General features: G+C 38.4%; 1 protein-coding gene across 2 annotated transcripts in view; it reads left to right on the forward strand.

The window, feature by feature from the left end:
* Positions 1-848: 848 nt before the first annotated feature.
* The window catches only part of DENND2C (DENN domain containing 2C), a 101,603-nt gene continuing 78,503 nt past the window's right edge, over positions 849-23,948 (forward strand). For both annotated transcript variants that reach the window (XM_007119607.4, XM_055084376.1), the window contains exon 1: positions 849-930. The gene's annotated coding sequence lies outside the window, so the exon portion shown is untranslated. The remainder of the gene's footprint in view (positions 931-23,948) is intronic.

The following is a 23,948-nucleotide window of genomic DNA, read 5'->3' on the forward strand; positions in this document are numbered from 1 at the left end:
TGGTGGGGGTGGGGTGAGGTAGGGTGGAGTCGGGCGGGCAGAGGCAGGGTGGGGTGGTTAGCAAGTGCCTGGGAAACAGGCTCAAATCATCCTTGACTCGCAGCCTTAGTGAAACTGGGCTGCTGCTCGCAGGAGGCACTGCGCCATGCACATACCTGAGTATGAGTGTGTTGCAGGCGTAGCGCTTAAGCATGTGTGTCACAACAGGGCGTGGGGGCCGACCTCAGGCACTGGGAGTATCAAAGGCACCCCTGCTCTGGGATTTCAAGCCTCAGGTGTCCGGAGCGTCATTTGCATCTGTGTATGTTTCAAGTAGGCGCTGTACTGCAATTGCCGGAGAAATGTTTGTTTCCCCCTTGAGCTCAGCCCGAGAAATGGTGCTGCTCTTTCACTGGAGACACCAGGCCTACTGAGCCCGGTGGCAGGAGACAATTCTATGGTTTCTACGAGTGAGGTGCCATTTGGATTCCTTGATTAGGCTTTCTCTCGCGGGTGGTTGTGAGGAGTCAACCTTCGTGTTAAGTTCTGGTCCTTCGCCGTGGGGCCTGTCGGACGGCAGGCACGGCGACGGCGAAGGAGCTTTGGCTAGAGGCCCTCGGCCGGACGACAGTGGCGCCGGTAGCCTGCCTGCTGGGGCCGCACCCTTTCGGCGCCCAAGGTCCTGGGCAAGATTCTAGCCCCTACACCGAACTCCAGAGGGGGCGGTTCTCCTCTGGACGGTCCCCGGGCGGTGCCGGGGGCGGGCCCGACCGTGAGGGGTGGGAACAGAAACCAATAAGAACAGGGCTTTGCCGGGGCGGGGCCTGCGGCCGGGCCTGTGGGGGCGGGACGGAGCCCACCCAGAGTGGGAGCGAGCCGACTGGGCGCTTCTGCGTGGAGGACGAGAGCCTCGGAGACCAGCCGCGGAGGCGGCGTCGAGGACGAGAGCAAGTAGGGGCAGGGCGACCCGGGCGGGGTGTGAGGCAGGGGCTTCGGACCCTCGCGGCGGAGGGTGTCGCACGCCGGGTGTCGGGAGCGGGGCCACGGAGCGTCGGGCGCCGTCCGGCCACAGCGCGGGAGCGGGCTGGCGGAGGTGTCGGCGCCGGCCACGCTCTCTTGGCACCTCCCCGGCCTGGAGGGATGCCCGAGCGTGCAGCCCGGCGCCCAGCGGACGCTGCGCGTTGGGAGCCCGCTCGTCGGCCTCGGCGGTTGTGGTGGAGCCTTGCTGAGGGTCTCCTCGCCGCTCCCCTCGGGGCGCGGGGACCGTCGTCCAGGTGGCGCTCGGGGACGCTCGACAGTCCTGGGGTAGAGGCAGGGAGCGCCCCGCCTCCAGGAAGAAACGCGGGGCTCTCTCCAGGATTAGCCGCGGCGCTTGAACGTCGACAGGCTGAGACGACGGACTTTACATTTTTGCTTTTTTGTGCTTTGATTCTTAACAGAATCTGACGAGCACAATAGTGAAAGTTGTCAAGTAGGATTTTGAGTTAAAAATCTGGCATTGGAACATCTAAGAGCTTCTAACTAGTGTGGCATAAGATGATCAGAATATGAGCCAGGGGCTGGAGCCTCGGCCAGGACCCACATACCAGATGTGATGCCTCGGTCAAGTCGACTTTTCTGGGCCTACGTTTCCTTAGCTGTAAAATCGAGATGCTCATGCATGCCTGGGGGTATTCTGAGGGTCAAATGAGATGTGTGAGAGTATTCTATAAGTGTTAGGTATTGCATATTCAGTAAAACAACTACTAAGTGCTAGGCACATAGTAGGCACGTTGTAAACCTTTACCCTAAAGCTAGATGATTCACTTTTAGATAAAGTCCTACATCTTCGTTTACTGTGTAAATAAATTGCTTAAGCTCATTTTCCACAAATCACCATTGATGGAAGTGTGGTCCATTTTTAACTGATTAATGAATTTTTCTGGAATAGCATATATTATCGATACACTGTTACTGATCGTTTACCAAGAAGTTTGGTAGCAATCAGTCTATGTCTTTGCTTTAGATAAATAGTTGTAGTTTAAGTTACCTGGTAAAGTAAGCTGGGAGTATTGTTTCAAATCAGACTTGTATTTGCTTTTGTAAGATTTAAGTCCTCCAAAACAAAATTAATATATAGCTGCATTTTGGGGGTACAGCCTTTATTATAGACATGTGCATTATTTTCTGTGGGCATGTGTGTGAGGTGTTGCGGCGGGAGAGCAGAAATGAACGAAGAGTAATAGTTTGCAACCAGCGGACTTTGACTAGGGATATTTATAGGCGTGTTCTGAAGTTGTTTCCCAGGCAGAAACCAGGAAATGTAGTAATTGTGTCTCTTGGCTTTTCATTAGTTTTTTTGTGTTGAATGTGGCAATAGATTTTTTTTAAAAATGCAAATATAAAGGAAGAATATTAATTTTTCTGATGCGACAATAAGCACTTTTCTAAAGCTGAAAATTATGTTTTAAATGATCTGTAGTCTTACATTATAGACAAGAATTTTAGACCACTGGATACCAAGATCAAATTAAATGGAGGAGTAGAGAGAAAGTTTCTAGTGAATGTAATTTTTGTGTTGCTTTAATAGTTTTACATGTTTCAACAGTTCAGTGCAAGATGGATGCTTTGAAACACCAATTTCAAACATGTACTCCATATATAAATTTTGCTGTGATTTATAATTTGTTGATCTTGGAGGACTGAAGCCTTATATTCATGTTATTTACTGAGCACCTAATACATTCCAAGGCACAGTTTTAGCACTTATATTCATGTATGGGCAGGATATAATTCCTTCCATCTAGGAGATTACACTTTACCAAGTGGGCTAACATAAGCTGTTTTTAAAACTGATGTTAACAATAACATCAACCAGCATTTATTGGGACCTTCTTTGGGCCAGGCAGTGCTCTAAATTCTTTACATGCATTATCTTATTTAATCCTTACAGCAGCATCTTGAGGGGTGTTATTATTATGATCTCCTCACTGAGAAACAAAAAGGTTGAATAACTTTCCCATATCAAACAGCCTAGGTGCCAGAGCTAGGTAGGACTCAAACCAGACAGTTGGGCTCCAGAAATCCTGATCTTAACCTCTTCATTATACTTAGTGTAAAATTCTGTGGGTGAGATACAAATGAAATCCAACAAGCATTTAAAAGAAAGTTCTGTAAAGAACTTCAAAAAGAAGGAAAGAGAGAGAAAGAAACTGGTATTGCAAGGTGTAGATGAAGGCATATCCAAGCTACAATTTAATTATACTTTATATATAGGAGAATTTTTTTTTCCTGGTGAATGATGTGGGCTTCTTTTTGTTTCTAAGCCCTCAGTCACTCAGATACTACAATTATGGCATTAGCTTAATACTATAAGAGGTGATTATTTTTTAATAAGAAGTTTAAAATGTTTGTTCTCAGACCATAAGTTAAAGTTAGATTCAAGAAAAGAAAATGTTTCCCTGCCTTCAAGATGCTTATAACTAGACACGTAAATAAGTCCCTACAATTTCAGTGTGATAAGAGTTATAACAGAGATATAGTTATAGAGTTAATGGGACCATTGATGAGGGAAGATAATTCTGTATATGGTAGGGAGGAGGATTAGTGAGAAGGTACCATATTTGAATTTGGCTTTAAAGGATGAATAGGAGTTTGCTGAGTTGGGGAAGGGAACAGAAGATATGGATGAAAACCAGGAATATTATGTGAAAGTATATGGTATGTTTGAGGAATGTGTTGTAGTCCACATTGTCACTAAAAGTCAGAGTGTATAGAGATGAGGGGTTGGGCTAAAGAAGGTGGTGCCTGGAAATAAGCTGAAAAAAATAAAATTGCAGAGCTTGGTTGCCAGTCATGTTAGGACCGCTGAAATTTCTAGAAATTAGGTAAGTGTGGGATTTCAGTGCCTATCATTTGAAATAATGAAGATTTGCCCAGTTTGGCATAATCTTTCACTATAGAATATGGTGTTAAAGGTAGTTTTAATACTTTGAAGTACAGGATATACTATAAAACAATATACAGATTTACGCAAGTAAAAAGTTATGACTCAGAGAAAGAGAAAAAAGAAGTCTGCGGTGCCATTTGGTGAAGAGCCTGTTTATCATGCTGAGGACTTTGGACTTGATTCGAAAGACAGTGGAGAGCCAGCGAAGGACTTTAAGTAATTAGGAAAGATAACATGGTGGTGGTATGGTATAGAGGCTGGATTGGATGGAGAGGCAAAAGGTAGAGAGATAAGTTAGAAGGCTGTTGCTATTGAAATAGCCCAGATAAGAGTGGATAAGGGCCTGGAGTAGGAAAATAGTAATAGAGCTGAAGAGGAGAGGACAGATGATATTACAAGGCTTAAAAAGTGATTGGCTTTGAAGGTGAACAGAAAAGTAGAAACTTAGTTTCTCAGCTTGGGAAACTGTGGATAGAGGAACTTGATTTAATTTTTAAAGTGAGGGGAAGATAATTGTTTCAGTTTTGAACATGGTGAGTTGGAAGTGTCTATGGAGCATTCAGATAGAGATGTCAAGAGAGGATCCAGAGCCCAGAAGACAGGCTGAGATTGGGGATTCAAATTTCGGAGTTAGCCAGTAAGTGGAAATTGAACCCGGAAGAGCAGATGAAATTGTTTGGGGGGAAGACAAGGAATTAGAAGAGAAGGGGGCCAAGGATAAATTATTTGCTTTGTATGAATAGAAGGGATCCATTTATACTAATTTTCTTATTAATTGTGATTATAAAGAAATTAAATGGGTTTTAATTGAAGATTAAAAGCCTTTACATCCAAATGAATCCTGTTCTTTTAAAATTTCACTGGGAGTCACTCATTTATTCCCAAAGTGTATTGCCCAAACTATTATTGGAGTACCTCTTTGTAAAAAAAAAAAAAAAATACTTCATAGCAAATTCACAGCCAATCAAGAAAGTGGATCTTCTGGCTTTATTATAGAATTCTATTTCCTCCTCTGTCCTTTCTAGTTCCATGCTTATAATAGATGGGCCCCAGCTTAAGATGGTTCCGCTTCTGATTTTTCGACTTTACAATGGTGCAAAATTGGTACATACTCAGTAGAAACTGTACTTCGAATTTTGAATTTTGATCTTTTCCTGAGCTAGCAGTATGCGATATGATGCTCTCTCCTAATGCTGGGCAGAGGCAAGGAGTCAACCTCCCAGTCAGCCACATGATTATTGATACAAGGATAAACAGCCGATACACTTATAACCATTCCATACCCATAGGACCATTCTATTTTTCACTTTCAGTACAGTATTCAGTAAATTACATGAGATAGTTAACACTTTATTTTAAAATGGGCTTTTATCAGATCTTCCTCAACTTACCATGGGGTTACATTCTGAAAAACCCATAATAAGGTGAAAATATAAGTTGAAAATGCATTTAGCACATCTGACCTACCAAACATTGTAGCTTAGCCTAGCCTATCTTAAATGTGCTCAGAACGCTTATATTAGCCCACAGTTAGGCAAAATCATCTAACACAAAGCCTATTTTATAATACAGTGTATTATCTCATATAATTGATTGAATACTGTACTGGATATGGAAAACAGAATGGTTGTATGTACGGAATGGTTTTAAGTGTATCGCTTTTTCACCCTTATGATCCTGTGGCTTACTGGGAGCTGCGGCTCTCTGCCACTGCCCAACATCGTGAGTATCATACTGCATATCACTAGCCCAGGAAAAGATGAAAATTCAAAATACAGTTTCTACTGAATGCGTATTACTTTGGTACCATTGTAAAGTCAGAAAATTTTAACTGGAGCCATCATGAGTTGGGGACTGTCTGTAGAGCCTGTTTACCTTGAATCAAAGGTAAGAAAGCATATGACTCTCCCCTCACTTGGTTATTAGCTCTTAGAAGTCAGAGATAGTGCTGTAAAAAAAAAAAAAGCCTCCCATATATTTAGATTATCAATAAATGGTTGATTCATCTTGATAACTAACTTATTCAATCTTGGCTCCAAATGGCTTAGCCATTTCCAAAATTCATTTTCATCTTCAAAGAGTGAAGGTTTGTCACCACTGAGGAGATTCAAAAGAAAGTGTTACGGCTTTGAAGGCATTTTCAAACAAGCAGTTTCAAAAATATTTTCCTAATTTGTAGTATCATTAGAATAAGTGTATGATCTTCTAAGGCAGGGAGTGGAAAACTTTTTCTCTGAAGGGCTAGATAGTAAATATTTTAGACTTTGTGAGCCATGCAGTCTGTCATAACTACCCAATTCTGCCAAAAAAGAGCCATAGACAATACTTAAATGAATGAGTATGGACTGAGGTCCAGTTAAAGTTTATTTATGGACATTGAACTTTGGATTTCATAGCATTTTCACATGTCACAAAATGTAGTTATTTGATTATTTTTTCAACAATTTAAAAATGTAAAATTCTCAGAGGCCAAAAACAGATGTTGGGTCACATTTGACCCACAGGTAGGCCATAGTCTGCTGACCCTGTTCTAAGGGGTGTTCTTTGAAGTACTTGGATTTGTTAGTTTAGTTTTTATAAAATGGTTCTTCAAAGTTATACCTCCTGCTTCCAAATTCTAGTACATTTCTTAAAACATCTGAAAATTTTTCATTCATACTCTGTTTCTCATATTGAGTAATTAGAATACATTCCCTTCATTAGTTTGGAACCCGAGATACAGAGAAATAAACTTGTACACTGTCAGAATCAAAAATATGTTTGAAAATGTTTTTCAACATTCAGTATTCCTTACTGAACCAGTTAAACAGCAATCTTTTTGCCTTAGCGAAAGTGGGGACATTGAAAGCTAGGTGGAATAAAAGTCCAAAACTGGAAGGAGTGTCCTGCACTGGTTCCCAGAGGGTTGGGCAGGATGGAATCTTTTATCTTTTTCCTCTTTGGATTGCGTGAATAATTTTTATCCTAAGGGAAAGGAAACATGAAGTTTTTCTTCACTTCAGGGGCATTATAGCACTTTATAAGATTGAAGGATTAGGGCTTCCCTGGTGGCGCAGTGGTTGAGAGTCCGCCTGCCGATGCAGGGGACACGGGTTCGTGCCCCGGTCCGTGAAGATCCCACATGCCGCGGAGTGGAGCGGCTGGGCCCGGGAGCCATGGCCGCTGAGCCTGCGCGTTCGGAGCCTGTGCTCCGCAACGGGAGAGGCCTCAACAGTGAGAGGCCCGCGTACCGCAAAAGACCAAACAGGGCTTCCCTTGTGGCGCAGCGGTTGCGCGTCCGCCTGCCGATGCAGGGGAACCGGGTTCGCGCCCCGGTCTGGGAGGATCCCACATGCCGCGGAGCGGCTGGGCCCGTGAGCCATGGCCGCTGAGCCTGCGCGTCCGGAGCCTGTGCTCCGCAACGGGAGAGGCCACAGCAGGGGGAGGCCCGCATACCACACAAAAAAAAAAACCAAACAAACAAAAAAAAAGATTGAAGGATTAAATAATGGTGAGATAAGAGGAAGAAATTTAAAGGACTTAACTTTTTCACATCTAGCCATCCCAGATGTTTCTCTTGCACCTTATATTTTTGAGGAGGAAATTTATGATATTTTTTTGCTTATAAATCTTAGATTCCTGGTTAGCAGCCTGAAACATAATTTTAACATTCAGTTCAGGCAGTATTAATCCATTTATATTAGTTATAAGTAATATTTATGCTCTGTTTCTTTAAGTTAGATTTCTGACTTTCATGGTTTTCATAGCAGAGATAAATGTTTACAGCAGGGGGCATGGAGGACAATTATTAGTTTTTCTTCGAAGTTTAAATTCATAGAAGTGGCATATTTGTGGATTTTTTTCTGTGTGGATGTTAAGATATAGGACAGATGGAGGTGTGTGTGAGATTTGTTCTTGTTGCTTCTTAAAAGATATGTGCTTTTTTTCTTTCTTTTTTTCCATTCAAGTTAAAAAAACAAAAAAACTCTGGCTGTCTAGGATACTTTTGAGTTGGTTACTTAGCAATATGAAGCATAATTTTGTATTTAAATATTTATCTGTATTCTTTGATACTCTGATTAAATAAGAGTCTGTTAAGGCTGATGATGTTAGGGCCTGCTGGGAGGAAATGACACAGCCTGCTTTACAACAGTATTTACTGCAAAATCACCTTTTCCCTGGTTCCTACTTAAACTGTAAGGGGTAACATGGAACAAAAGGGTAGAATTATGTGAATTAGAGTGATGGTCAGTTTGGTGATGACTGTAATGCAATGGTTATTGCACAGTTAATTTATATTAACATAATTCAAGGTTGAGCAGAATGGTTGGTAAAAATGGTGAGATGCTATCTAACTAGGTTTTATTTTTTAACTTTAAATGCATTCTTCAAGTGTGATGTTTTTAAGAGTTCAATGATAATTGTTATTTAAAAAGAAACTAGATCAATATACCCTTTAAATGTACTGTTTAATTATTAGGAGAAGAAAGCATGTAGTAAAAAAAATACAGAGGCAATGTTCAATAGCTGCATCTAGAAGTACAAAAATGTTGAGGAAAAGGTGACTTGAGAAAAAGTGTAAGAATTCAATGAAAATTATTTTAAAAATGGGTTTATCAAATGTGCAAAACCTGACTAAAGTGACATATATTTGTATTACTGTTGCAAATGAAAGTTAAAATCTTTAAAATTGAAAAGATTCTTGGAAACAGCATACTGGACTTTTTTTGTGTGTGTGTGATACGCAGGCCTCTCACTGTTGTGGCCTCTCCTGTTGCGGAGCACAGGCTCCCGACGCGCAGGTTCAGCGGCCATGGCTCACGGGCCCAGCCGCTCCGCGGCATGTGGGATCCTCCCAGACCGGGGCACGAACCCGTGTCCCCTGTATCGGCAGGCGGACTCTCAACCACTAAGCCACCATGGAAGCCCATACTGGACTTCTCAATAAGCCTTTTAAAATATTTTCAAAGAGGACTTCCCTGGTGGTGCAGTGATTAAGAATCCGCCTGCCAATGCAGGGGACACAGGTTCAATCTCTGGTCTGGGAAGGGCCCACATGCCGTGGAGCAACTAAGCCCGTGCGCCACAACTACTGAGCCTATGCTCAAGAGCCCGCGAGCTGCAGCTACTGAAGCCCGTGCGCCTAGAGCCCAGGCTCTGCAACGAGAGTAGCCACTGCAATGAGAAGCCCGCGCACCGCAACGAAGAGTAGCCCCCGCTCGCCACAGCTAGAGAAAGCCCGCACGCAGCAAGGAAGACCCAACACAGCCAAAAATAAATAAAATTTAAAAATATATATTTTCAAAGAAAGAAAAGAATATAAAATTATCTCAATTTCCCTTTTATTTAAGGACCATTCCTGAGAAAGATGGATTATTGTTTTATTTTGTTGCATATCAGTGGCATAAGAGAAAAATGGCTACATATTTCTTGAAAAAAGTATTTGTCTAAAATGCATGGGTGTTATGTTTATGATGTTTGGTGATTAGTCAGTGGAAAATTGAAAATTGCACCTCTTCGTGTTGACATAACTCTATTCTGTATCATTATGGGACATTTCAACAATGTTTATAAGGTGGCTACCGTTTGATGCAGACTTTACAGTCCAAATTGTTGGGATCACTGATTTAAGTTTCACTATGCTTTTAGTTTGTCACGTATGGTAGCAAGATAATTAATAAGGAAGATTTTCTTGTGTTGTTTAAATTTAGCTACAACTGTATGGACATATTTATAGAAAAGGAATTGTTGATCCTCATAAGTTAAACTGGGAAAAATTTTTGAAGTAATTGTAAGTAGCGGAAGAGCAAATATGATTAGAAAACATAGAGGAGTTATTTTAAACATTGTTTGAAGCTACTGATAATAGTGCTTTTTCCCCCCAAAGGTCCACACTTATGTTTTATTGAGTATTTCCTCAAAGCACCCTTCCAACACTCAAGCAGAGGGAGGGAGGGAGGGAGAGTGACAGAGACAGAGAGACAGACACAGAGACAGAGAGACAGACAGAGACAGAGATGGACATATAGACAGTAGTCAAAACAGCACAACTTACAGTGCAGGCATCCTCCTGCTTTCTTCTGAATGTCCAGGGCAGCCGGACTACTGGTGTCCTTGAAGCTTTCCCTCCAGCAGAAGCAGTAGGCTGGGCATGAATGAGCACACTGCCCAGCAGGTCATTGCTGGGCTCTCCTTCTGTCCCATTTGTTCTAAGGGCTTAGAGTGCTCTTTGGAGTCACTGTTTTACGTATAAAAAGCTTTGGTATGTGCTGAAAACCCTCTGAATCTCTTGGGTGTATTGAAAAATATTGAAAGTTATTAATTATTATAAAGGAGACTTGCTGAGTAGCCAAGTTTTAAAAATGTTTTATTCAGAGCTAATTATATCCATTTACTATGTCACAGCAGAGTTTGATAATTGTTAAGAGGTAAGGAGCTAAGCAGATTGTGCGAATCTAGAATTTTTCTAGTTGAAAAACATTCTTGTTTGGCAGGTGTTTTCCAGTATTTTTGAAGAGCAAAATTTGCTTATTTAACTGATATTTTTGGCAATCTAGTGAACTAAATTTGAAGCTATATGTCTAAGGGTTCCAAAACATTGTTATGGCAAGTAATACTTGTACTCTTTTACTCTTTCAAACATGTTGCTACATCTGGAAGAGAGCATTATCATTAAAGAAAATTTGAACAAAATAAAATGTAGAGATATTGTAAAATCTCATTTCTCTGTCTCCAAACTTTTAATTATTATTTTCCTGAGGGGCAGTTTAAAACATTAAAGAAAAACATTTAGCTAAAAGATCCATTTGCCCTGCATCAATAACTGAGTTCAATATGGATTCCAAGAAGAAAATGAATTCTTACAGCTTAGTTCTTAATTTACTCTGAAGTGATTATGAATGATAGTGCTAACCATCATTTTGTATTAAGACCAAAGAGTTTCCATTACTAAGTAGAATGAGTATGGTACTATTTTTACCATTCACAACAACTTATTGTTTCATCTAGGGTTTTCAACCCTGACCCAATATAAAGCAAAAGAGTGCAAGACTCTATAGTGAACCTAATAAGTACGTAACACTGTCCTGTGTGTTCTAGACTGGAATTAATTTATGAACAGGAAAGGTCGCTCATTGCATTACATTGACTCTTTTCTAATTTTAATATTTATATTATGTATTAATTTTGGAATTTTAAATGTATTTAAATAATGACCAAATATTTGATGTTAACTTTATGTTTACTTAATCATACGTAGTAAGGTTAATTATTGTGTTGTGAAACTTCTGTTTCAGTTGTGTGTGTGTGTGTGTACTGTGAATCAAATGTATTTCTTACCATGGGTTTTGGTCAGGGGTTTAGGAAGCATTGGCCTACAGTGCAAGAGAAAGAGGATTTGTTTCAATAGGTGAATCTTTTCTCCCACTAAGCAGGCTCGAGACCCTTAGGGATTGTGTGCGTGTGTGTGTGTGTATTCTAAAAAACCATACCAACCTATACTACTGCTGTTACTGCTCTTAAATGATCCCTCTGATTTTCCATTCCTCCTGCAAACAATTATGATTGCTTACTCTGCCTCCTTCCCTATTAACATTTGTGTGCCTACTTTCCTTGTGTTTATTGCTTCCCTCGAACCCAGTTTCTCCCCACAAACATGCCTCTCCTTTACCCAGTGCCCTAGACTTCAGTTTTGCTCTCCTCATATCACTAGGTTCCTTTGCTCCACTGATCTCTGTTGTGCACGAGAAGCAAGGCATTCCCCCTGCTGGAGATAATTACTAGTTTTTCCTATCTTTGGCTCCAGTTTACTTTGTTCACTCTTGTGCCCAGCTTTAGGAGACAGATGAAGAATCATGTAGGTAGGCCAGACCTTCTGTGAATCATGTTTCCAACTTCAATTGAGTGTACTTCCATTAATCTATTAATGACCCAGCTCATTGTTGAGCAGCTCTTAAAAATTTTATCCTCAAGTAGATGGGCTTTTTTTCTAAATCTTAGTATGGCTATTGTAATTTTCAAAGATTAAGGTTACATGGTATGAGCAAGCTTAACTGATTTGGTCTGGGTCTTAAGCATACACAAATCTTCTCATCTTTTTTCCAGTTCCATAAGAACTGTTATACTTCTCAGACTCCTGACACCTCTTTCTTCCATGTGACCTAACTTTCCCCTCCCTCTTTCACGTATTTATTATATCCTTCATTATTTTTTTGCTGCAGTTTTAAAATATATATAGGTTTTTTTCCCAACCTTAAAGCATTGTATTTAAAATTGATTCCCCTTTTGGATCTTCTTATTATTATTGACTTTAAAATAAATGTATTCATACTTGATCCATTTTCTCACTAATTTTCTCCCTAAGCTTAAGCTGTTATCTACCCTCACGTCCTTTTTTTTTTTTTAATTATTATTTTTTTGGCCGCACCTTGCGGCATGTGGGATCTTAGTTCCCCGACCAGGGATTGAACCCATACACCTTGCAATGGAAGCGAGGAGTCCTGCCTAACCATTGGACCACCAGGGAAGTCCCTGTCCTCACTGTCTTTTGACACCATTTATTTAATGCCCTGTTACCAAATACAAGGACCCTTTCTCGGTCCTTATTCTCCTTACCTCTTTCTTTTCTTCTTAGGACATTTTCCTTCCATGTTTATTTGTGATCCACATTATCCTTGTTCTGTTACCTCTTACTAGTCTTTTTTCCACTCTATCTGATTCTCTCTTTTCTTTCCATCTATAGATCCTAGTCATGATTAATGTTCTCAAAGGTTTAATCCCTTATTCTTTGCCTTTTAAAAACTCTCTGCTTATGTATGTATATGTATGTAACTATGTAGTCTTGCTTTTTTCTCCGTGATGTCTCTTTTAAACCTTTACTCCCCTTAAACCTTTGGCTTTTCTATCTCTCACTTTACTCTCAGCAAATAATTGCATATATTATTTCAAAGAGAAAATAGAAGCCATTAGAGGGCAAGTTAATCAACATACAGACCCCAAACCTACAAATGTACCTGCGTCTGTGTCTTTCTTTCCTCATTACCTTCTGTTCCAATGGAAGAGCTGTCCCTCCTTCTGTCAAATGCTAATCCCTCCAGTTCCATTTGAAGGCCATGCCTTCTCTCCCGCCTGGCGTTTCCTCTCTACCATTGTTTCTTCTCTCTCCTCTACTGACTCCTTTCCACCAGTGTTTAAACAAGCTTAGTTCTTTTCTATCTTAAAAAAAAAGCTTTCCTGGGCCACATGTTCCTGTCCAGCTACTACTCTGATGTCCACTTGCTTACCTGGATAAACTCCTTGAAAGTGTTCTCTGCAGTTGCTGTTTCCATTTGTTCTTTCCCATCCACTTCTCAATTCACTATGCACTTCCTTCCTTCCACTGAATCTGCTCTTGCCCAGGTCCTAATGACCAAGACACTCAAGTCTTTACTTTGACTTTTGACAGTGCACTGTTGACCATTCTTTTCTGTTTGAAAGGTTCTCTTCCTTTGGCTCCCATGATTCCACATACTCCTGGTATTTTCTCCTTTCTTTTAACTACTTTCATGACTTAAATGACCATCTATGATAGAAGAAGACTGACCCAGAATGTCCTAGAACTGACCTGTTTTGGATTAGTAATGTTTTCGGAGTTTATAAAGCTTATCTCTAACAGAGCATGGTGATCTATAAAAGTCAATTTAAAAATGAAATATGTTTATTTAGTAATACTGTAAAGGATTTGTGATGTGGTATGGTAAGAAATAAATTTTATTTTAAAAAACTTAACTATTGTTTTTTCTGTTTTAATTCCCACAATACGTTATATGAAGTGGGTGCTTAGAAAGTATTGGATGAATCATTTAAAAAGTAAGTTATATTTTATGAAACAAGTGCTATAAAAGTAATTTATGTTTATTTTTTAAAATTAGATAAGCCAAAAGAAAACTGAGCCATAGTTCTAATAACCCAGAGATAAGATAATCACTGTTAACATTTTGGTGTTATATACGTATTCACTTTTTTATTCATATAGTTTTGTGGGTTTTTTTGGCTTTGCCGTGTGGCTTGCGGAATCTTAGTTCCCCAACGAGGGATTGAACCTGCGCCTGAGGCAGTGAAAGTGTGGAGTCTAACCTCTGGACCGCCAAGGAATTCCCTCATATAGATTTTTAAATTAACTTATACTATACAGTGCTTTATAACATTCTTCTTTTACTATGAACATGTATGACTTCATAATGTTCCATTGTATGGATTTACCATAATACATTTAAGTCTCCTATTGGAAATTTAAGTTATTTTAAATTTTACAGTATTGTAAACCCTCCCCATCCCACCCCTCTAGGTGGACACAAAGCACTAAGCTGATCTCCCTGTGCTATGTGGCTGCTTCCCACTTGCTATTTCACATTTGACAGAGTATATATGTCCATGCCACTCTCTTACTTTGTCCCAGCTTCCCCTTCCCCGTGTCCTCAAGTCCATTCTCTACGTCTGTGTCTTTATTCCTGTCTTGCCCCTACGTTCTTCACAACCATTTTTTTTTTTTTAGTTTCCATATATATGTGTTAGCATATGGTATTTGTTTTTCTCTTTCTGACTTACTTCACTCTGTATGATAGTCTCTAGATCAATCCACCTCGCTACAAATAACTCAATTTCGTTTCCTTTTATGGCTGAGTAATATTCCATTGTATATATGTGCCACATCTTCTTTATCCATTCATCTGTCAATGGACACTTAGGTTGTTTTTCACTAGTTTGTTGTATTTTTTAGATTCCATATATAAGTGACATCATACAGTATTTGTCTTTCTCTGTTTGACTTATTTCACTTAGCATAATGCCCTCCAAGTCCATCCATGTTGCTGCAAATGGCAAAATTTCATTCTTTTTTATGGCTGAGTAGTATTCCATTGTGTGTATATACCACATCTTCTTTATCCATTCATCTGTTGATGGAGACTTGGGTTACTTCCATATCTTGGCAATTGTAAATAATGCTGCTATGAACTTTGGGGTACATGTACATTTTCAAATTAGTGTTTTTGGTTTTTTAGTTTACATATCCAGGGGTGGAATTGCTGGGTCATATGATAGTTCTATTTTTAGTGTTTTAAGGAACCTCCATACTGTTCTCCATAGTGGCTGTATCAGTTTACACTCCCAACAGCAGTGCAAGAGGGTTCCTTTTTCTCCACATCCTCTCCAGCGTTATTGTTTGTAGATTTTTTGATGATGGCCATTCTGACTGGTGTGAGGTGACACCTCACTGTAGTTTTGATTTGCATTTCTCTAATGATTAGTGATGTTGAGCATCCTTTCATGTGTTTGTTGGCAATCTGTATATCTTCTTTGGAGAAATGTCTATTTAGGTCTTCTGCACATTTTTGGATTGGATTGTTCGTTTTGTTTTTTTTTTGATATTGAGCTGCATGAGCTGCTTGTAAATTTTGATGAGCTGCCTGTATATTTTGGAGATTAATCCTTTGTCAGTTGCTTCGTTTGCAAATACTTTCTCCCATGAAGATTGCAATTTAAAAGACCCATTATTTGACCGTTCAGATAGATCCTGTTGTAACATTAAAAACAACAACAACAAATACATAAGGTCAAGCATTGTAAGAAGTTATAAAATGAAGAGTAAAAAACTTGCTCCCCTCCTCCCAAGTCCTTCTCACTGGTTGCACTGTAGGCAATTTTTTCCATATCCACCATAATTCAGTAAGCAGGGCTTATAAGATTCAGTCTTGTAATAACAAAAAATATGGTCTGATTGTATAAAAAGTACCAACGTGAAGATAATGAAACTTTTATTGACACAACTGACCGTATACTGAACTGAGCATGTCCAAATGATCATAAGATGGTCACTTCCTAACCACCTGCTTTCTCCGCTTTGAGGAAGACAAGAGATCTAGCCCACCCACCCCCATTTCAGAAAAGGGGACTACAGAGGGTAGGAGTCAGTTGTGTAATATCCAAACTCACATTATTGCAAGGTATGTGTGTGGGTGTGTGTGTGTAGATATATGTGTATCCTTTTTTAAAAGTCTATAGAAAAGGAACCATAATTGAGAAATATTTTCCCCACTTTTATTTTGGACATCTTTCCATATCTGCACACAAGTCTCTACCTTATTCTTTTAATACATGCATAGTATTCAATTAGGATGTCCTATATAATTGAGCAGTTTGTGTATTACACATAGACATCCAGATGAGGGGCTGAAATTCAGCCCAGGGTCCACTTGTCAATACTCTATGCCTGTCTGCCCCTTCCCACAAGGATCCTCTTCTCACCCTGCTCTGCCTCTGACAACCCACACCAGGCCACCCATCAGGCTGGCTACCCCCTCATCCTGCTCCAACACTAACATCTCACAGAGGCTGCCCCTCTGTGGAGTTGCCCTCTTTACCCTGTGTGGGTCGTGACTGTCCACACTCACAGCCCTCCTACACAGATGCTTTTCTTACTCCTCCTGCTGTGGTGCTTTGATAACCTGACCTGCTGTTGTGGCTCCTTAGCATGAGGAATGGATGCCTACCTCACTCTGTTCCACCGAATGGCTTTCAGCTGAATTGTTCAGGAAGACAGGGGAAGAGCTGGTAATAATTTTTTATCTTAGTAATAACTTTGTGTCTATATGATATTGTTGGGCCTGAGGGTGAGTATATTGCAGAACTAATACTTTTATGTGTTTTATTTTTATTTTTTATTTTTTTTTTCTTTTATGTGTTTTAAATGGTAATTTGAGGGATAGGAGATATGTTTAATATCTGTGTGAATGCAGTTTTACTTTTTGTTGCTTTTATATTATAAAGTGAGATAAGATACCCAGTGGATGTATAATTTTGGGATGTGATTTGAAAACTTGAGAAATCTGTCTTCTGGCTTTTTTAGAAGCTTTAGTATAAAATGAGAAGTTACATTGTACTATGGATATGAATGTATGTTTTTAGGAGAGCCTGTTATGTCTCAGTTTTAAACCTTGAAAAGTACATCTTCTTATACAGCATTAAAAAAAGAAAAGCAGGATACAATTACATATACACCATAATTGCAACTATATAAAACTATCTTATGGGGGACTTCCCTGGTGGTGCAGGGGTTAAGAATCTGCCTGCCAGTGCAGGGGACATGGGTTCAAGCCCTGGTCCGGGAAGATCCCGCATGCCGCGGAGCAACTAAGCCCGTGCACCACAACTACTGAGCCTATGCTCTAGATCCCGCGAGCCACAACTACTGAGCCCACATGCCACAACTACTGAAGCCCGCATGCCTAGAGCCCGTGCTCCGCAACAAAAGAAGCCACCGCAGTGAGAAGCCCGCGCACCGCAACAAAGAATAGCCCCCGCTCGCTGCAACTAGAGAAAGCCCGTGCACAGCAAAGAAGACCCAATGCAGCCAAAAATAAATACATAAAATAAATAAATTTAAAAAAATATATATCTTATGAAATAAACAGGAAGGAAATATACCAAAATATACCGGTGATTATGCTATGGTAGGCTTATAGATATTTTCCCCATTTTCTATATTTTCAAAATTTCTAGAAAGTAGCAGTATTACTGTATGACTTTTAAAATCCCTTTTTGAAAAATTGCTTCTTTTTAGTTTTTGGAAATTTGTTTCAACCTTTGTACACTTAAGGAAGTAGGAATTTTGCTGCTTTTATTTTCCAATGTCTTGCTAAGAACTTAGCCAAGCTTGAGTTTGTGATTTAAAAACTAGGTTATTTTAAGGTTATTTGAAGTGTTTACAAAGCTGAAAAGTTCTAATTTGGGACAGTTATTTCTTATATTAGAGCGTTTTTTTTAAAAGGATAAATAGATCAAAAAGATTAAGATAAAACTTCATTTAGAAGATATACAGATGGCCAACAAGCCCACGAAAAGATGCTTAATATCATTAATCATCAGGGAAATGCAGATCAAAACCACAATAAGATGTCACCTCGTATCTGTTAGCATGGCTGTTATCAAAAAGATAAGAAATAACAAGTGTTGGCGAAGATGTGGAAAAAAGGGAACCCTTGTGCACTGTTGGTAATAATGTAAATTGGTGCAGCCACTATGGAAAATAGTATGGAGGTTCCTCAAAAAATTAAAAATAAAACCACCATAGGATGTAGCAATTCCACTTCTGGGTATTACCTGAAGAAAATGAAAACACTAATTCGAAAAGATATCTGCACCCCCATGTTCATTGCAGCATTGTTTGCAATTGCCAATATATGGAAACAACCAAAGTATTCAATGATAGATGAATGGATGAAGAAGATGTGGTATATACATACAATGGAATATTAGTCATAAAAAAAATGAAATTCTGCCATTTGCAACATGGATAGACCTTGAGGCATTGTGCTAAGTGAAATAAGTCAGACAGAGAAAGACAAATAGTGTATGATCTCACTTATATGTGGAAAATAACAAACAAATAAGCAAAACCCAAGTTCATAGATACAGAGAACAGATTGGTGGTTACGAGAGGGGGATGGTGGGGATGGTGGGCAAAATGGGTGAAGGGGTCCAAAGGTACATACAAACTTCCAGGTATAAAACAGATAAGTGATGGGGAGGTAATGTACAGCATGGCAACTATAGTTAATAATACTGTATTGCATATTTGAAAGTTGCTAAGAGAGTAGATCTGAAAAGTCCTCATAACAAGAAAAAAAATTTTTAATTTTGTAACTATGTATGTTGATGAATGTTAACTAGACTTATTGTGGTGATCTTTTCACACTGATAGAAATAGCAAATCATTGTGTTGTGCATCTGAAACTAATGCAATGTTACATGTCAATTATACCTCAATAAAAAAAGATAAACCTCATTTAATTATGCAGATAGTTATTAACATTGCATTAATGTAGTGAAATTCTAAAGTTTCATGTTATTAAAGTTATTTTCATGTGTAATTTTCCACATTGTTTCATTTTGTAAAACTTCCTCTTCTACTGAAACATTTGTTTGACTGCGGTACCTAAGCAGTCTTTAAAATTTAGCTCTTTTTTCCCCCCAGTCAGGAGTTTGTACTACTCCCCTCTCCCTCCTAATTCAGGATACATGTTAAAGCACTCTGAGTGGTTATCTTGTGGTTATAGTCCCTTGGCTTGAGGTGGGCAGGAAGTATCTCCCCCTTTTCCCTTAGGAGGCAGAGAAACATAGACCACCTAGTTTCTTTAAGGAAATCCTCTCTGTTGTCCCTTGTAATCCTTACAATTAAAGAATTGAAATTCTTCTCATATCATCTTGACAAGGGTAGTGAACCAGGTTTTGGCCACCCCGCTTTATAAGCCTTGTCCTTCTCTTTAGAATAGGGAAGTGTTTGACTCCTTTTGTTTTGATTTTGGCCTTTGAGCCCCCTGCAGAAACTGAGAGAGGACAGGAAAAGTTGCATTTGACATCCTGTTATATTAGCTGATGTTATTGTTATGTCTACCCACAAAAACAAGTAATACATAGTGGTTAAATGCACAAGCTTTGGAGTAAAGCGGAACTAAGTTTGTGTTACCTTGGGTAACCTACGTAACCAGTTCAGTCTCAGCCTCCTTATCCACAAAATGGAGGTAATACTAACTATCAGAGCTGTGAAAATTAAATGTAATAATCTAGGTAGGTACTAAACACAATGGTTGGCACATGTAAGCACTTAATAAATTAATAATTATTGACATTTAAAATATCACATTTCTATACAAACATATCTCTTCTGTACCTCCTGGATTTTTCATTTACATTTTACTTGTTGAAAATATTCATAGTGCTAATTAGGTTCTACTCTCAGATCAGAAATATGTAAGAACTGAATTAGACTGAGAGGACTGCCTTGAACATCAGCTATGCAATTAGATAACATTAAATACTTGCTGTTAAATTATAGCCTTATTTATGGGAGAGGAACAGGGGTGTGGATAATGAACCATATCATTAGATTATTTAGAAAATATTTTTTAAGCTTTGAGCTTATATATTTTCCAGTTTTTCAAAGTATCTTTATAAATTTATTTTTCTTGGGTAAATTTAGTTGAATATCTTTAAAACACTGGTATTGGTAAAACCTTATAGGCTAACTGCATTATGCTAGTCTTTTATTCAGTATAATTGTTATTTTTCAGTTCAAGGATGTGATTTAATCCATGTACTAATTAGCATATATGTTATAACAGTGGTTCTACTACAAGAAAATTCATTTTTCTATGAATCCTGATATAGTCTTGGCTAACTTCATGGTATAAGAAGCTGGTCTGGGAGGTTCTTTTCCAACCTTTTTTAAGGCCTATTTCCTCAGTGGCCCTTGCAACCTTTTAGGACCAGTAAATTTCTGGATATGGCATAATTTGCAGTAACCATACCTAGGTTGTCTCTAAACTAGATTACTAACTGGAACACTAGATTAAGGTCCAGCTGCAACAGAAGTATAGTTACTGGTGTGATTTCTAGCCTCCTTGATATTTAGACTGAGGAAGTTTTCCCAAATCACATTCTTTTCTTCTGCCTGTAGTGCATATCTCCCCTTCTGTAGGCTTCCTTTACTTTTCCCTGTCATTCAGGAAAGCCTAAGGACCATCCAGATGTAAATGACCTCTGTGGGCATATACTTTTACACTTTTCAAAAAATATCAGTAGTTCTTGGTGACTATAGTTAATAGTTAACAATGTTGTTGTAAGAGAGTAGATCTTAAATGTTCTCACTAAAAAAAAAAAAAAAAAAAAAAAAAGTAGTTGCGTGAGGTGACAAATATATTAACCAACCTTATTGTGCTGATCATTTCACAGGATGTGTGTGTGTGTATATATATTAATATATGTATGTATCAAATCATCATGTTGTGTATCTTAAACTTACACAATGTTATATGTCAATTATATCTCAATAAAGCTGAGGGGGAAATAGTTATTGCTTCTTCTGACTAGTTCTCTTAAGTCTCAAAGGGAAGAGTTGTTTACATTTTCTATTCATAGGATTTTGGGCCACCTGGTTATTTTAGCAGACCCCTGAATATCCTCAGGTTCCTTTGTAAACTGGTGAACATTAAAGTTAATGCATGTGTAAGTTGGAATATCTTATTCTATACTCACGGTCTGCTGGGGGTGCACAAGACGATTTATTAGGATGTGAAAAGAGCATTAGAGTCATTTATATTTGTTTTCACCTCAAAAAGTAATAAGTTAAAAAAAAGAAAAAAGGTAATAAGTTAGGCCTTGTCAAATATTTAATATACAGATTGCCACTGGTGCCTCCACTCTTACCAGATTTCATCTAAGGCATTAATCTCAAGGGGAAGGTGTTCATTCCCCAACAAAAAAGAGTTGGCAGTGACATCCTCACTGGTCTTTTAGCTATTGTTCTCTTTTAGTTATTGCAACACATAACAGTCATATGGGTCCAGTTTATATATGTCCAAGTAGGTGGATTTAGAAATTATGTTTTAAATGATAGAATCATTACAGTCCTTGAAAATAAGAGGAGCATTGGCATGAAAATATTTTGTATCTCACGGTAGTTCTCTAGTTTGTTATGGAGAAGTAGTTTTAAAAGTTGCCAATCTTAAAATGTCACACAATTTTCCTTTACCATAAGAAACGTTCCAGAATTGTTGGTTTTCTGTGATGACAAGTGGTTATTGGCAAAAAAAAATTAAATATAAACACACTTACTGTGTTCCTTAAAGGTAAAAGTTAATAATGAGAGAGAAATAATTGTTTTTCTAAAGAAACTCATGATTTGGAGAGGGAATTTGATAATTGGGAATGTTTCCATTGCTATTTGTTATTGCCCAAAACAAAGTATGCGTGTCATCTATAAAACTTTCCTATCTGCACACTTAGCACTCTTGGAAACAATTTTCTAGTCTGTTTTAAGATCTTTCAAAGTAGTTTCAGGGGATTTTTAATCAGTTTGTTAAAAATGTAAATAATGTAATACTGTCCAATTAGTTTGCAAGTATAGTTGACAGACATTGGAGAAGATGGAGGTATACTAATCAGATTTCAACAAAAACTCTTGCTTAATTGGTGAATGGAATTTACCAATGAGTATTTTGATTCAGTCAATGAAGCTCTTCATTGGCTCTATGTATTGTGGTAAGTTATCTTTTTCGGTTACTATGGCCCTTTATGTTAGTCAGCTCAGGCTGCCATAACAAAGTACCGCAGACTGAGTGGCTTAAACAATAGAAATTTATTTTCTCACACTTTTGAAGGCTAGAGGTCTGAGATTAAGGTTTAGCACGGTTGGTTTCTTCTGAGGCCTCTCTCCTTGGCTTTATAGGTGGCTGTCTTCCCCCTGTGTCTTCACACAGTCTTCCCTCTGTATCTGTCTGTGTCCACATTTCCTTTACTTATAAAGACAACAGTCATACTGGATTAAGGCCCACCCTAGTGACTTCATTTTAACCTAATTACCTTTTTAAAGACTCCTTCTCCAAATAGTCGTATTCTGAGGTACTAGGGGTTAGGATGTCAGCATATGAATTTGTACATAATTCAGCTGATAGCACCCTTAGAACCAAGTATTGAAATAAACTGAATTTGGAACTAGATCTTTGAATTACTGTTTCAAGGAAAAAACATCATGTTTAATCACATTGCTTTTACTTAAAATATTTGTAATTAATCATATTTTAGTGAGCGTGAAATGGTTATTTTACCTTCCTCTTACATATTTAATTTTTAAGAAAAGTAATACAATGATTTTTTAAATATCTTTTAAATTTTTTATTTTTGCATGCTTTATGATATGCATGATGTTACTATAGTTGTGTATGTTTATAACTTATAAATATATATAAATCATTCTTTTATGTTCATAGGAGTTTAGAACAAAAATTTGAAGACCCCTGACTTAGATATTGCCCCCTTTTAAAATGTCTTTCTATCCTGAAGGTAATATGTTACATGATATTAATAATAACAGGGGTTTTAGAGTTCAAATTATACTTTCCCCACTTATGATAACATATATGACCTTAAAAAGTTATCTAATCTTGCTAAGCCTCAGTTTCCTGTTCTAGAAAATGAAGATGTCTTCTTCTAAGGATTGTCGTAAAGGTTAAATGAGATTATGCATGTAGTGCCTGGCAAATAAGAAATGTACAAAAAAGTCATTATTGTGGTGCTTGTAATTATTTAAGTAAGTTGTTTTGGTATTACTCATTTATCTTTAAAGTATTCTAAGATGTTTTCCTATTCTACAAATGAGGCAACTTCACATCTTTAGAGGCCCTTAAAGTAATAGGCATTGCTAATTTTCATAAACCTTTCCTTATTACGTATTCTTATAGTCAGGATTTAGTCATTCATTTAACAAGTATTTACTGAAGGGTTACTATCTAGTGCATAGTCTTCTAGGTTCTGGGGATACAGTAGTGAAAAAGCTTACGTTCCAATAGCGGAGACAAACAATAAGTAAACAAATAAATAATAGAATTTCAGGTAAACGATAAGCTCTATGGAGAAAATATAGCATGGTGAAGGCATAGAGAAATATGTGGGGAAAGAAGCCTTATTTGAGATAAGATGAACAGGGAAGGTGAAAACTGAGTACAAATCGAAAAATGAGAGGGGGAGAAATGATGGTGGCGTGGATTAATGTGGTAGCAGTGAAGATGGTAAATGGTTGGAGTTAGAGATATGTTTGAAAGTGGAGCCAATACGAATTACCATTTGTCCTAGTAAGCTTGGGCTACTGTAACAAAAATACCATAGAGTGGGTGGCTTGAACAACAAAAATTTAATTCTCATAATTCTGGAGTTTGGGAAATCCAAGATCAAGGTGCTGTCCAATCCAGTTCCTGGTGAGGGTCCTCTTCCTGGTTTTTAGATGGCCGTCTTCTCATTGTAACCTCCCAGATTGGAGAGAGAGATCATCTTTATCATGTCTCTTTTTATAAAGGCACTAATCTTATTCATGAGGGCTTCACCCTCATAACCTAATTACCTCCCAAAGTCTCACCTTCAGATACCGTCGCATTGGCAGTTAGGGCCTTCAACATATGAATTTCGGGGGAGCATAAACATTCAGTCCATAACACCATTGGGTTAGTTATAAGGATAACTCCTAAGGTCACAC

This window comes from Physeter macrocephalus, chromosome 4 (genome assembly GCF_002837175.3).
Source record: "Physeter macrocephalus isolate SW-GA chromosome 4, ASM283717v5, whole genome shotgun sequence".
Taxonomy (NCBI): domain Eukaryota; kingdom Metazoa; phylum Chordata; class Mammalia; order Artiodactyla; family Physeteridae; genus Physeter; species Physeter macrocephalus.